A 14,602-nucleotide genomic window follows, 5' to 3' on the forward strand; every position below is an offset into this window, starting at 1 on the left:
ACCAAATTGGGAATAAATGATACAATTGCACTCGTGTTGCTTTCTTTTTTCCTCCTGAAGCTTCAACGTGTTCTATTTTGCTCAGGGTGTTTCTTCATGAAACCAGTTTCTGGCTTACTAGGCTCAATTCTTTGAACTCCAACACTTAAAACTGCAAGGCATAAAACATCAAATAGGGACATTGTTGCATTATTAGTCAAAGCAAGGAATACTGCAAATGCTCAGCAAGATGTGACATCTTCCTTAGAAAGTCCTACATTATCATGCAACATATAGTTAATGGATATTAGATTAAGCAAGGACATATATTCCAAAAAATAAGGGGCGAAAAGTTGGGTCGTTAAGATTATTTCGTTTTGCCTATATACGAATTTTAGATCCAATATAGTAGTTTATACACTAATTATGACATCATTCATTATTCTTCCAAAATATGCAAGAAACTCCAAATTTTTAAATATTACACTTTGATTTCCCCACTCCTTCCAATAATATTTTGTTTTTTCATCATTATTTTTAGATTTAAAAAAATCCAAAAATAAAATATTTTTCAAGCCCAAAAAAGTTTCCATTTCAGACCCTTTTTTTACCTAACCGAAGAAATCTTCCTCTTCACAACTGAAAATCTCCATTCTTGATCATTGCCTCTAGTGTTATACCATTTTTTTAAATTTTTTTTATGAAAAATATTTTTACACCATTTTTACTAATTGAAAAGCTTGAAATTCCACCAATACTTCATTAGTAGATAGATTCCACAGTTTAGAAGCTCTATTTAATATAATTCTCCATTCCAGAGCTAGCAGAGTACCTATTATATTCAATTTCATTTATTGATATTTATTTTAGAGAATTTCCTAACAGTTCTTGCCCAGTTATAGACCAATATCGTAATCTAGGATCGATCATCGTGGTCTATAATGTCAGTAGTTATAGTAATTATTGTTAGTGTATATTATATGAATGTGTGTGGAAGGAGACTCCTAAATGTTGGATTTGAAAATTATCTAGTAAAGTGACGATGGTCATTTCATTTCGTCGCATTGATTTATACACAACATGATTTGTATCGTAATTGAGATATTGGGAATTATATTGTGAGCCAAGCGAAACTATGATTAGTTATATAATGAATGAAAATGAAAAAAATACATTCCACATTCATAAAAAATGACAATCAAGTGTCCTCGTACATGTTGAATGTCACCGCCGGTCGCACTAGGCCAATATTGAAAATAAATATTGTCGTGAGGTCTTTGGTACTCCTCTCACCCACCCTACAATTGATGATGATGATTCAGTTGAAGATAAAAGTTTGAGTGATCATTCATATGGATGGTCATCCCAATGGAATCGTTGTAGAGTTCAAATAGTGTGTCACACATGAATTGTTAGATGTTTATATTCTTTCAATACCGTTGTCGATATCAAGCTTGTAAGAAACAAAGAAAGAAAATAAGGATGTTGGCGAGAATTTCAAAATCAAGAGGAAGAATAAGTATTTAGTGTGTAATAGATCCGTACACAAGAGAACCACATGTAATAATAATAAAGTTTAGATAAGCTTGTCCCACTTTATTTTTGTAACTTGAGGTAATGTGACTCATCAATTTGGTATAATTAGTAGCATGTTAATTTTGTTGTTTTTTGTCCCTTTCTATAATTAATAGACTAAAACAAATATATATTGTACATACCGTCTATTTGATTTATTACTACTACATAATGCATTGAGAATTCTATTCGATTAATGAATTGATACTACACAAATTAAACGTCTACATGGTGTATGGTCCACTAAGACCATTATTGTAATAAAAAAATAAAATAATTAATTAAAGAATGAATTATTAAAACTTACATGATTAAATGAGTTTAAACAAATCATAAGATCGTATAAAAGTTCCATACATTGGGGACGATAATTAGATCAAGATGAGTGAGGATGAGTAGTTGTTATACGATCAACATCCTCATAATAAAGTGGATCAAACAGAAGTATGTTGTAAGGATCTTATTTGTTCAACCACTATTTATTCTCATACATCTGTGATTATTATATCCAATTTATGCGGACTCTTATATGATCATATGACTTGTTTAAATTCTTTTAATTGTGTAAATTGCAATAAATTATTTTATATTAGTTAATTATCTCTTTTTAAAGTTCTACTAGTTAAAATCTATACATGTGTATCATAATCTAGTTATGTATACTTAGTTTAGTCCTCGACTTCTTATAGTCTAACCTATCCTAAGACCTTCATCCATAATAAGCTTACTAGATTATGATGCATATGTATAGACCGTAACTAGTAGAATTTTAAAAAGAGAATAAATAATTAATAAAAAGTTAACTACTAAAATTTATACAATTAAGTTGAAACAAGTCATATAATTATAAGAGTGTACATATATTGAAAATACCGATCAAATATGTATGAGGATGAGTTGTGGTTGAACGAATGAAATCCTAACCAAACATGCTTGCACTTTATTAAACATTATTTCGAGGATGTTAATTGTATAACCACTATCCATTTTTGTAAATATATGATCGTCGTTCCCAATTTACGGAGACTCTTCTATGATCATATGATTTGTTTAAGCTCATTTAGTTGAGCAAAATTTTATTGATTTATATTCATATTAATTAGTTATTTTATTTTTTGACAATATGCTGGTAAGAGTTATAAAATCATACATTATATTATTGATAAGGTTAATTCAGTTGCTGGTCCTCAATATCATATAATTTATGTTCTTATTTACTTTTTTGTTATATACTTATATTTTTTTTTTTATCATTGCACCAATTAACATATTCCTTATAAATGATGGAATGTCAATATATACGTTCCATCATCTACCAGCCAAATGAGAAACAATTGATCGTATTTATGGTGTACGATTAACAATATAACATTTCGCAACTAAAAACAAACTAAGAGTTATAAATTGGAAATAAATTAAAAATCTAGAAATTTGGTAAGTAAGTTAAAGTGAATTTTCGGTCAAATTCAAATGGACATAACTTCTAGCTTAGGATGAGTTAGGTGTGATTTTAGATATGGTTGGAAAACCCCTGGAATAATCTTTCCAACGCCGCCGAGTTTTCAAACTTTCGAGGTCATACGAGTGAGTTATGACCTTTGAAAGTTGGGCTATTAAATTAAGGAAATGCCCAATCCGAAACTAAAAGGGTAATTTGGTCTTTTCCTTACCCAATTAATTAAATTCATTTTATTAAGTTAATTGGGGTAAAAACCAAGTTAGTTCAGTGTACGCGTTTGAAATAATAGAGTTAGGTCTTCTGGAGAAAGAACACAAGATAAAGAAGAAGAGGAAAAGAAAGAATTTCCAAGAACGATTGGTTTGAAATGCGAATTTCTTCAAGATTTTGATCCTACAAGGTTTGTGAGTCTCTCATAGCAGTGGGTTCATTCACCCAAGTGTCAAACATGTTTAATCCTCACATATACTAGGTGTGGATCTCTTCTCTTCTTGGGGTCCAGACCCTCTCTTGTGTGACACTCCTTCTCATTGGCATAGCCACTTGGAGACAAGCATACACTCCAAGGTTTACTCGTTAAGACTTTCTTAGAACTTTCCTCTCATGAAAGGATGTCCTTGACAATCTATCCATGCTCAAGTGATTCTATCACTTTCATTCATTCAAAATCTTGAATTGAAAGCCAACAACAACCTAAGATCGCAATCTTTACTTCATTTAATCCTCCTTCATATGTATAATACAAGACTTTAAAGTAATAGGCTTCTTCTTATGTAATTCTCATCACATTCTTCATTACAAGGTGGATCTAGCCATAATTCATCTTTAAGGATCAATTCAAACATAATAACTCAATATCAATCATAATCAATAAGGTTTAGTTCAAATCATATTTACATGACCCTAACTTTGATGAATTTCTACTAAACACAATTGAATTAAGAGGATCAGTTTATAACCTTCAACCTTGCCTCTAACGGCCTAAACCCACAATGATCACCTTCATCAATCTAAATTGGGATTCATAAAGGAATTCACATGAAACATAATATAATCATCATATAAATATAATTTAATGTTTTCCACTACTATGGAATCACAATCAAGCTTTGTCCACAATTTAATCACAGCCCTAGATAGATTGGGATATTTTGGATTCACAATTGAGGGAAACTGTGGGGGATCCATGGATTGAAGAATCCATGGATGAAAGAGATTCACATACCTTCAATCACACCCTTAAACTAAGCTTTAAACCTTGGTGAATTCGGCCTATTTACTTCTTCTTCTTCTTCTTCTTCTTCTTCTTCTTCTTCTTCTAGAGACAAAATATTTGGAGAGCGTTTTGCGGTCTTTAGATGAGTTAGTTATATTGGTTAGTTTAGGGTTTATTTAGTAATATATAGGTTGATAAATAACCTATTAACATACTGACATTAACCCCTAAACAATAACTAATCGCCACCCCTAACTCCTAACCTAAACAAAAACAGGAAAAATGGGCAGACCTATGAAGAGGGGACCTATGGACCGTAGGTCCACTTAGTGGCAGTAGGTGGACTCCATCATCTGTAACCGAGCCTCTAAAACTGAAGGATCCTAAATAAAACTGAGTATGGACGTATGGAGTACACCTATGTGGCGTCATCCCACTTACTGACCGTAAGTGGCCTCTGTAAGTCACCCCAAAAATCTGCAGACCATCCTGTCAAGGCAGCCTAAGGAACTTTTTTGGGGTCCTCATCTAGGACCCCTCGAGTGCTCTTACGAGAGTAATAACCATACGTTTCACCTCTGACTATTGTTTTCTAAGTTTAGGAACCATTTATACTAAATTTCACCTTTATACCACACTCCAATACTCCACTATAAGACCCTACAACACACTAGTTCGACTAGACTAGTTTTGAGACTTCATGGTTGTTTCTTGATGTTTTGGCAATAACACTTCTACACTAAGTTAAATTAATTATATAAGGTCTAGAAACATCATTTTAACCCTTTACTAAGTTATATTCCTCATGTAGGGATCTAGATTAGGTCATACGATTCTCGGGGTGTTTCAACAGATATGAGCGAGAGTTCAGAAAACTCCGAGCCCCCATAAACCATGCGTCCACCCATGGTTAGAAAAGGTAATGATTTTTAGATGATTCCTTTAGTGTTTTTAGCATATACTAGTGTATCCACTTAGTAGTTCAGGTTTTATACTCATGGAAAGGTATAGGACGGCCCTGGCAGCGTGAGGCAAAATGTTGTATCTTTACTATAGCTCTTAATTAAGTGATGGTTGTCGGTTAGAGAAACTCCACATAAGTAATTTTATTTTTATATCAATATTTTATTGCATTTTACATACATCTCAGAGTTAGATTGTATCTTTTCATACATGTTGGCATCATGTCTTAACAATTTTTCTATAAATTGCATTTGTTTTAAACTGCTCTATATTGAAATGAGTTTAGTTATGTTGAGTTCTGTTGAGCTAGGTAAGTTATTCATATTCCTTTAAAGCATATGTTGTGTTTATAATTCTAACTCGTATACTCATACATTCAATGTGCTTACACTAGCTGGTCTGCATTGTCTTATGATGCAGATGCAAGTTACTATGACCAACATCCAGCGCATCGTTAATCCAATGAGCAATTATGATTTTGTTGGTGAGACTTTTTGCATTCCGGATGATTCCTTTTATTTCTTTCGGTTTTATTTCAAGTAATTGATATGTTGTGGGGTTTCTCCAAACATTCATCTCAATTGTTATAGAGGGTCCATAAATAGTCATACATTTAGTTATTAGTCTTTTATCCTTGTATTTCAGATGTTTTTTTATGAGAGTTGAGTATCCATTTTTGTTAGTTTGACATGCTTTATTTAAAGATATTCTAAGATTTTTCATAAGTTCTTTATTTGATGTTATTTTTTGAAGTTTAAGTCTTCCGTTAAGTAAGTCAGGTCAGGGGCTCGCTTGGGGCCAACGATGGTTCTCGGGTGTCACTCCCCCAAGGGTGTAGGCTTGGTCAAAACATAGAGTTCAAGAGTCTAGGGAGTCTATGAATCCATTTTCGTAGCGTCCTAGTTATTGGTGTAAAGCGCGCCACATATATAATTAGGAGGTTGAAACGCTTAGGAAATTCTCTCACTTCATCACACTCATTTCGTACGTATAGTTAGATATCTAAAAAATTTCCTTCTAAGTCATGCTTGTGTGTGTTTCAGATAACCATGTATCCATGAAGAGCACTTATAGGTCACCCTGCTAGTCGTAACGTTGAGAAACAAGAGTTACCAAATGCACCTAAAGTGCAATCTCAAGGGGAAGTTACCAATGTTGAATTCTATGAGGCTATCCGGATGTTGAGACAAGTTGTGACCAAAAAGGCTAGGCAATAGAGAGGGGACCAACATGAAGTAGTTTAAACTTCAAGGATCCACGAGTTCTTAAGGATGAATGCTCCATGTTTCATAGACTCGAGTATTATAAAGGATCCATAGAATTTCATTAAGGAACTAAAGAAGATATTTGAGGTTATGCATGTTGCTAATATAGATAGGATTGAACTAGCTTCATATCACTTGAACAGTGTTTCTAGGACTTGGTTCGATTAGTGAAAGAGGGTAGAGATGAGGATGCACCACCTGCGAGTTAGGTTTTTTCGAGGAGGCCTTCTTGGGGCATTTTTTCCCCTGAGAATTGTAAGAGCCTAAGGTACTACAATTTCTTACCCTTAAGTAGCATTCGCTGAGTGTTCATGAGTATGGGTTGAAGTTCACTCAACTATCCCGTTATGCTACGGAGATGGTTGCAAATATGAGGAGTGGAAGGAATATGTTTGTTGTTGGGTTGTCCTGTCTGTCATATAAAGAGGTAAGGGATTCAATGTTGATAGGTGACATGGATATCTCAAGGTTGATGGTCTATTGATGAGTCCTCAATTTGGACTCATACAGGGCCATAATTAGATGTAAATAGTATCCTCTATTGTTTATTTCATCTCGATATGTGATAAACGCTCCTAGGTTTCAGGTATCTGAAGATTTAGTAGGAGCATGGGTACTTAGGTTCAAAATGGAGAAAAAGAGCTTAAGATAAAAATGTGTGCACCGCCAAGCACACTTGGAGATCCATCGTATGGCAAAATTTTTCTTTCTGTTACTGATATACCGTGGTTTCACGGTATTTTTAATGCTTTTTCCTTAAGTTTAGTGTGTGTCCAAAATCCTTTTTGTATTGATTTTTATGTAAGTTTCTCTTTATTTGCTAGAAATCTGTCCAAAGATGAACGCGGAAGTTTTTGAGCAAGAAATGCAAAAAAGTTACCACCTACGGAGCTTGTGACGGTCCGTAGGTGGAATCGTAGAGAAGCTGCTGAAGGAAGATGGGGAAGTCTGACCAAGTGTGGGATTACGGAAGTCCATGACGGGCCGTCATAGCCACGGCGGTCCGTCCTGCTGGTTCGTTGCAATGATCAGAGAGTAGTCCAAGTACCAAATTACCATGAAGTTTAAGTATTATGGAACGGAGACCCTCGACGGACCGTCGTGCTTGGAACAGTCTGTCATACCTGCCGTTGAGGGTAATGAAGAAAGCATCATAAGAATTTGTGAAGTATGGGACGACAGAGGCCATGACGACCCGTCGTGACCACGATGGTCCGTCACGAGGTCCGTCGACCCAGCCGCGTTTTGACAGATTTTCAGTAATTAGAATCCTTATTTTATTAGGTTTTGTTTTTATTATAAATAGTTCGAAAAACCTCATTTTTGGGGTTAGAATCTTTGTTGGTTAGACTCTTTGTTAGTAGACTCTTTGTTATTAGACTTTTTAATTTTTACACTTTTTCTGGAATTGATTGTTGGTGATTTTGTTGATTAATCAAGTGAATTTCTGGATTTTATTCTTTCTCATTAAATTAAGTGCATGAATTCTTATATTAAATATATGAATATTGTGATTATGACTATGGGTAACTAAAATCCATAATTAGGGTTGTGGGAACCATGGGTGACCCACCTTTTATTGTCTTTTGTTTTCTAAGGAAATATTGACTAAATAATAGTAATAATATTAAAGTTAAGTCTGAACTATTTTCCTCGTGGAACAATCCCACCCTCATTAGTTGGGTTCTTTACTTGATATGACCGCTTTACTTCTTATTTGAGAAGTAAGTTTGAGCGTATCAAATTTTGGCGCCGCTGCCGGGCAAAGTAACTTTTAGATTAACTTAAGCTTATTACTAAAGTTTAGTCGATATTTTCTCTGTTTTATATTTTTTATGTTTTTTATTCTTGCAGAACTATCTTCCTTGTATGCCAAATACACGGAGAGGAAGAGAACCCTTGTTTCCCTACGATCACGAATTAGAGTGTACACTACGCAATATGAATCGAAACTTGGGTATTAACATGATGATCCAAACAAGAATATCCCATCCTTAGTTGATGTTCATGGTCAGTTATTACCCGATGCTCCGGGTGAAAATCAACAAAGGGGACAAAATCCCGCTCCACGTCCTCAATAACACTACAAAGGCTATGTTAATATTGCAGACTCTGATGGGCCACTTGTCTTGCCCCCTCTACCACAAGGCCACACCTTTGTGGTAACTAGTAGTCTGATGCAAATTCTCACTGCTAAAGGTTTGTTTTCAGGGCTACCTTCTGAGGACCCACATGCCCACATAGCTAAGGTAAGGGCAGTGTGTAAAAGTTGTGTAGGGAGGCCTGATTTGGATTTGGATGTAATAGGGCTAAGAGTATTTTCTCTCTCACTGACAGGGAAGAGACTGCTATTTGGTTCACTGAGCTCCCTTATAACTCAATTTTCACTTGGAACCAACTAAGGGATGTTTTCTTAGCACGTTATTACCCGATCTAAAAGAAACTAAATCACAAAGACAGAGTGAACAACTTTGTGGCACCACCAGGTTAGTCAGTTAGTAGTTCTTAGGATAGATTCACTTCATTTTTGAGAAGTGTCCCCAATCACCGCATAGATGATAAGTCACTGAAGGAATACTTCTATCAGGGACAGGATGATAATAATAAAGCGGTATTGGATACTATAGCGGGTGGTTCTTATGGGGAGTGTCCTTATGCCGAGATTGCCAAAAAGTTAGAGAAAATCTCCCGGAATAATAAAGCTTGGAGTACTAGGAAGTCAGATACTGGGAGAAATACCTTCGCAGTGCAATCCACTCACAACCCAGCCACAGATGAGATTCGTGAAGAGATGGCTCAGATGAGAACTGAGTTTGGGTTGGTATTAAAACATGTCACTGGGGTGCCGAAAAGATAAATGCAGTTAACTACTTGTCTAAAACCACCACCACCAAATGATGAATGCTATTATGTGGAGAATTCCTATGCGGTAAATGAGCAGACGGGGGTTTCCGACCGAGTGCCCAAGGCTCAAATCAGGATAATTGGCGCCAAGGTCAAGGAAACCAAGGTAGGATCTATGGTAACTATAACCGTGAGAGTCATTATGTCCGAGAAGGAAACTACAACCGCGACAAAAACATCAACTAGGGTAACTATGGTAACAAAAATGATAGGAATGGGCCCTATGTCCCTCCTCAAAATAGTAAAGTTACTCCTAGGGATGGTGGAGATAGTATGGCGCGAGTTAAGGATATGTTGCACAAAATGATGAGGACTTTCAATGCTAGTGATGAGCACATTAAAGAGTTAAGGAGTGATTTAGCGGGTATTGGGCAGAAATTCGATACACATGCAATATCGATTAAGCAATTTGAGTTGCAAATGGCCCAATTATTTGCGACTGTGAACACACGGCAACCAGGCACTCTTCCTAGAAACACTGTCCAAAATCTGAAAAATGATGTACACTGTATGACAATCACTACTCGGGTGGTAAGCAAACCATTGACCCACCTATGCCGTCTAATGAGGAAAAGGTGATAAAAGATAATGATAAAGTGGTAGAGGTTAGTGGTGAAGTAGAACATAACATTGGAAAAGATGCTGAAGTGAATACAAAGGTAACTCCCATGCCTAGACCACCCCCTTTCCTCAAAGATTAGTGAAAAAGACCGAGGATGGTAAATATTGGCGTTTTATAACAATGTTGAAGCAACTTTCCATCAATGTCCCTTTGGTAAAAACTCTAGAACAAATGCCCGGTTATGCCAAATTTATGAAAGATCTGGTTACAAAGAAAATATCGGTAACTTTTGAGGATGATGATAGAATGCAGCATTGTAGTGCAATCGCTACAAGATCTCTAGTACAAAAGAAAGAAGATCCGGGTGCGTTCACTATTCCTTGTACAGTCGGGTCATTACATTTTGCGAAAGCATTATGTGATCTAGGGGCAAGCATAAATCTCATGCCCTTCTTGATTGACAAAAAGTTTGGTTTGGGTGATCCAAAGCCCACCGCGATGCGGCCACTGATGGCCGATCGAAAAGTAAAAAGGCCTATAGGGATACTCCACGATGTGCTAGTAAAAGTGGAGTCGTTCATATTTCCGGCAGATTTTGTTATTCTTGATTGTGAAGTCGATTTTGAAGTGCCTATTATTCTTGGGAGGCCATTCTTGCTACGGGTAGAGACTTAGTTGATATGGAAAAGGGGCAGATGAAATTTTGGTTGAACAATGAAGAAGCGACCTTCAACATTTGTCGGTCCATGAGCTAGAGTGGTGAGATCCAATCAGTATCTGCTATATCGTACAAAGAAAAGATGAAGAAATACCATGACCTAAAAATTGAAAAACGAGAGTTTATGGTTGGGGATTTGTTACTTTTATACAATTCTAGGTCGCGCTTGTTTCCGGGAAAGCTCAAATCCAAATGGATTGGCCCTTACTTGGTTACCCAACTATTCCCTCATGGAGCAGTTGAGTTGGAAAACAAGGAGGGTGTGCGGTTTAAGGTGAATGGACAACGAATAAAAATCTATTTCGGGCATGATGAATCAGAGAATGAAGTGATCGAGGCATACCATCTTGATGAAGTCTGAGTAATCAATTGTCTTTAGTCGTGCCGAGACGTTAAATCAGGCACTGGCTGGGAGGCAACCCAACACTTATAGTTTTGGTTCTAGTAATGGTAGCATTTTCTACTAATGGGTTTTAAATTTGCAGGCACATCACCAGGAAATTCTGCAAAATACCACTTTGCAACAGTCACTGACGGATACATCGACGAACCGTCACGCATGCGACGGACCATTGCATGAATCCGTCGTGCCAGGTATGTCTTTAATTAACTTTTAAATTTAGGGCACACACGAAGGAACCCATGACGGACCATCGCAACTGCGACGGACCATCGTCGGGGACTCGTTGCGTCATTAACCAGCATACCCGACCCGACCTGGCTGGGGTATTTTAAAAAATTGTCAACATTTAAAAATCCCCACCCCTTCATTTCACCCATTTCCTTCCCTCTTTCTCCCATTTCCCTCCCTTTCAAACTTCCAACTTCCTACTTCTCTTCTCTTCCAACTGATCACTTCCCCAAATCCCCGATTCCGAATATCTCCTTTCTACTGGTTGGAGTTTGCTGCTGTGGTTCTGCTCTTGATAACCAAGTGCCTCATTTGCTTGTTTTTTTTCCTCTTCTCACGAATGTGTCTCTGATCTCTACCCATTTACATTGCATTTTTGTTTTTTTAATTAGTATTAGCTATTTCTTTTTGGTGGGTATTCATTGTTTGATCCAATTTTGTCTGACCTAGGTTGAGAATCCTCGAATTGCCTTGTTAAAACTCGAGAAATAGGTGCTTTAGCATTGCTAGTTTGCTAGGTATTTGGGTTAGAAACATGTAGGTGAACACTAAGTATTCCATTTGAGTCACGGGGGATGATTGTGACATTCTCAGTTCTGTCACTGAATGACAGAACAAGACCCCGATGACGGACCGTCGTACCCACGGTGTACCGTCATAGGGTCTTTTCCAACACCCCACTATTAGTTTTCTCTAAGTGTCCACCAACGGACACATGCGATGGACCACCGTTCCCACGACGGTCCATCCTGCACAACCGTCATGGTTGTCAGAGACCCTTAGCCTAAGGGTCTCCAACTTTTTCTAAGTGTCCTCTGATGGACACATGCGACGGGCCGTCATACCCACGACGGTTTGTCCTGCACAACCGTCATGGTTGTCAGAGACCCTTGTCTTAAGGGTCTCCAACTTTATCTAAGTGTCAACCAACGGACACATATGGTGGACCATTGTTCCCATGACGCTCCATCCTGCACAACCGTAATGCTTGTATGAGACCCTTGTCCTAAGGGTCTCCAACTTTTTCTAAGTGTTCTCTGACGGACACATGCGACGGACCGTCATACCCACGATGTTTCATTCTACACAACCGTCATGGTTGTAAGAGACCCTTGTCCTAAGGGTCTCCAACTTTTTCCAAGTGTCCTCTGACGGACATCTACGATGGACCGTCATACCCTCGACGGTCAGTCCTGCACAACTGTCATGACGGTCAGAGACCCCTCTCCTAAGGGTCTCCATACTTTTTCTAAGTGCCCCACGACGGACATCGACGACGAACCGTCATTGTCACGACGGTCCGTCCTGCTTATCCGTCATAATTGTCAGAGACTTTCCATCAGGGGTCTCCACATAAACATAGTTGAAGTAAGACATGACGGACCCCATGACAATCCGTCACACTCACGACGAGCCGTCACCTGGCCCGTCGTGTTTCACTGTTACTACAGAGAAGTCATTACAACTTTGCTCTTATATTTATTTTGTGTCGTTTTTGCTTGTCATGTTTGCTCCTTCTAGTACTAATATAATTTTTTACAAGTACTATCTCTAATGGCACTAAAACAAGATCGAGTTTACGCACGTGGGCGTTCAAAGTCTGTCGTCCCGTCTGCTCGACTGGTTATAGGCTCTGATGATGAGCATGATCCCGAGTACGTGTCCCCAGGCACTGCCACTCCATCATGAACTGCACGTGCAACCAGAGTTATGCCCAAAAAGGTGGCGTTCGGCATAGTCACTGCCTCCTAGTTTGATGAGAAGCGCACACTGACCGACACACCTTCTGGGTCAGCTACACATGAAGAAGGAGCGTCTGGTTCCTTAGGAGTTTTGTGGTAGGAGGAATCCGCCGGGTCTGCAGAATTCCCTGCACCCGCCACAGCTGCACAGTCTGCCTCGTCTGATGAGACTGACAGTCTTGATTCCACTCCAGGCTCACCGACTGGTGCTCTCACCCTGGTTACCGACCAACCCAACCGGTGGTGTGTCGACGGGCAATACCAAGTATATTCAGATGCCAATTTCTAAATGATAAAGGCGTCATGACATAGACCCTTACACTGGAGAGGCGGGTCCTTACGGGAAGTCTTCCTACCATGCCAGAGATCCACAATCTCTTCACCGGACACCGGCTAGAGTGAATGACTCATTCTTTAGGCCGCTATAGTGAGGAGTTGGTCCGAGAATTTTACGCCTCTTACGTGGCTACTCTTCGATCACAGATAAATAGGCGGGCTGCCCCTGCCAAAGAGGCCCCACTTGAGCACTTCCGAGTACGCGGCATACAAGTCGACATCTCCCTTCCCACCATCCACCGGTATCTGTATGGCGAGGATGTTGATGCCAACAGGACCCCTCTCACCGCCGAGTTCGACTACCAGTGGCAAATTGTAAAAGATGGCCAATTCTTGCGTGAGCCATCGCTGAGAGAGACCACCAAGAGGTGGATGGACCTGCACTTGTCTATTGTCGGAGAGGGTGCCAACTGGGTAACAGAGTCTAAGGGAGCCATCAAGAAGGATAACTTTACCTTCACGGCTAAGTTCTTATGGTTGATTGTCCGCCACTGCCTTTCCCCCACAACTGCTGATAATATAGTCACATGGGATCGCGCAGTTCTGATGGCGGCGATGATAGCTGGGTTTGAGGTGGACTTCGCTTAGCTTCTATATGCAGTCATGCACGAGAGGGCTTTCAAGGTCACAACTACATACCATTTTCCGTGCATGATATTTTCCTTATGCAGGTCCGCAGGAGTGCCCATCTGGCACATTGATCAACTCAAGACTCCACTAGGCACTATTGATATCGCCTTCATCAGGGATGAGGTCAATGAGTTGGCTCCATGCAGAGGGCCCCGTCCATAGTTACCTCAACTTGGTGAAAATCTGGCTGATACGGTAGCACATGCTTGAACGGCTACACAGGCTGCTTCCGAAACCACTGACACTACCCCGATCGAGTCTATCCCGGGTAGTAGCACAGCCCCTAGCTCCTCTCGCTCAGCCCCTTTCCCCGCTCTGGTTCCGCTTGCTAGGGTCCAGAAACTAGAGGCTCAGATGGCCACACTTTTGCATCATATCTAGCCTTGGATGCAGAGGTCTATTGCTGAGGCGGAGGAGCGCTTGGAGTGTAAAATGGTCCAGCACACAGAGCAGAAGATCGTTGAGGTGCATCAGTGCTTGGACGCTTTTGAGTTGTAGGTCCTAGCCCGACCAGCCCCTCAGGTGGACTTGTCGATCCTTCAGGCTGCGGTTGAGAGTCTGCAAGTGGATATTGATATGATTCTAGAGGCTATGATGCTTGAGTCTGAGGCCCCTTCTACAG

The sequence above is a fragment of the Solanum pennellii genome, chromosome 7 (assembly GCF_001406875.1).
Source record: "Solanum pennellii chromosome 7, SPENNV200".
NCBI classification, from domain to species: Eukaryota; Viridiplantae; Streptophyta; class Magnoliopsida; order Solanales; family Solanaceae; genus Solanum; species Solanum pennellii.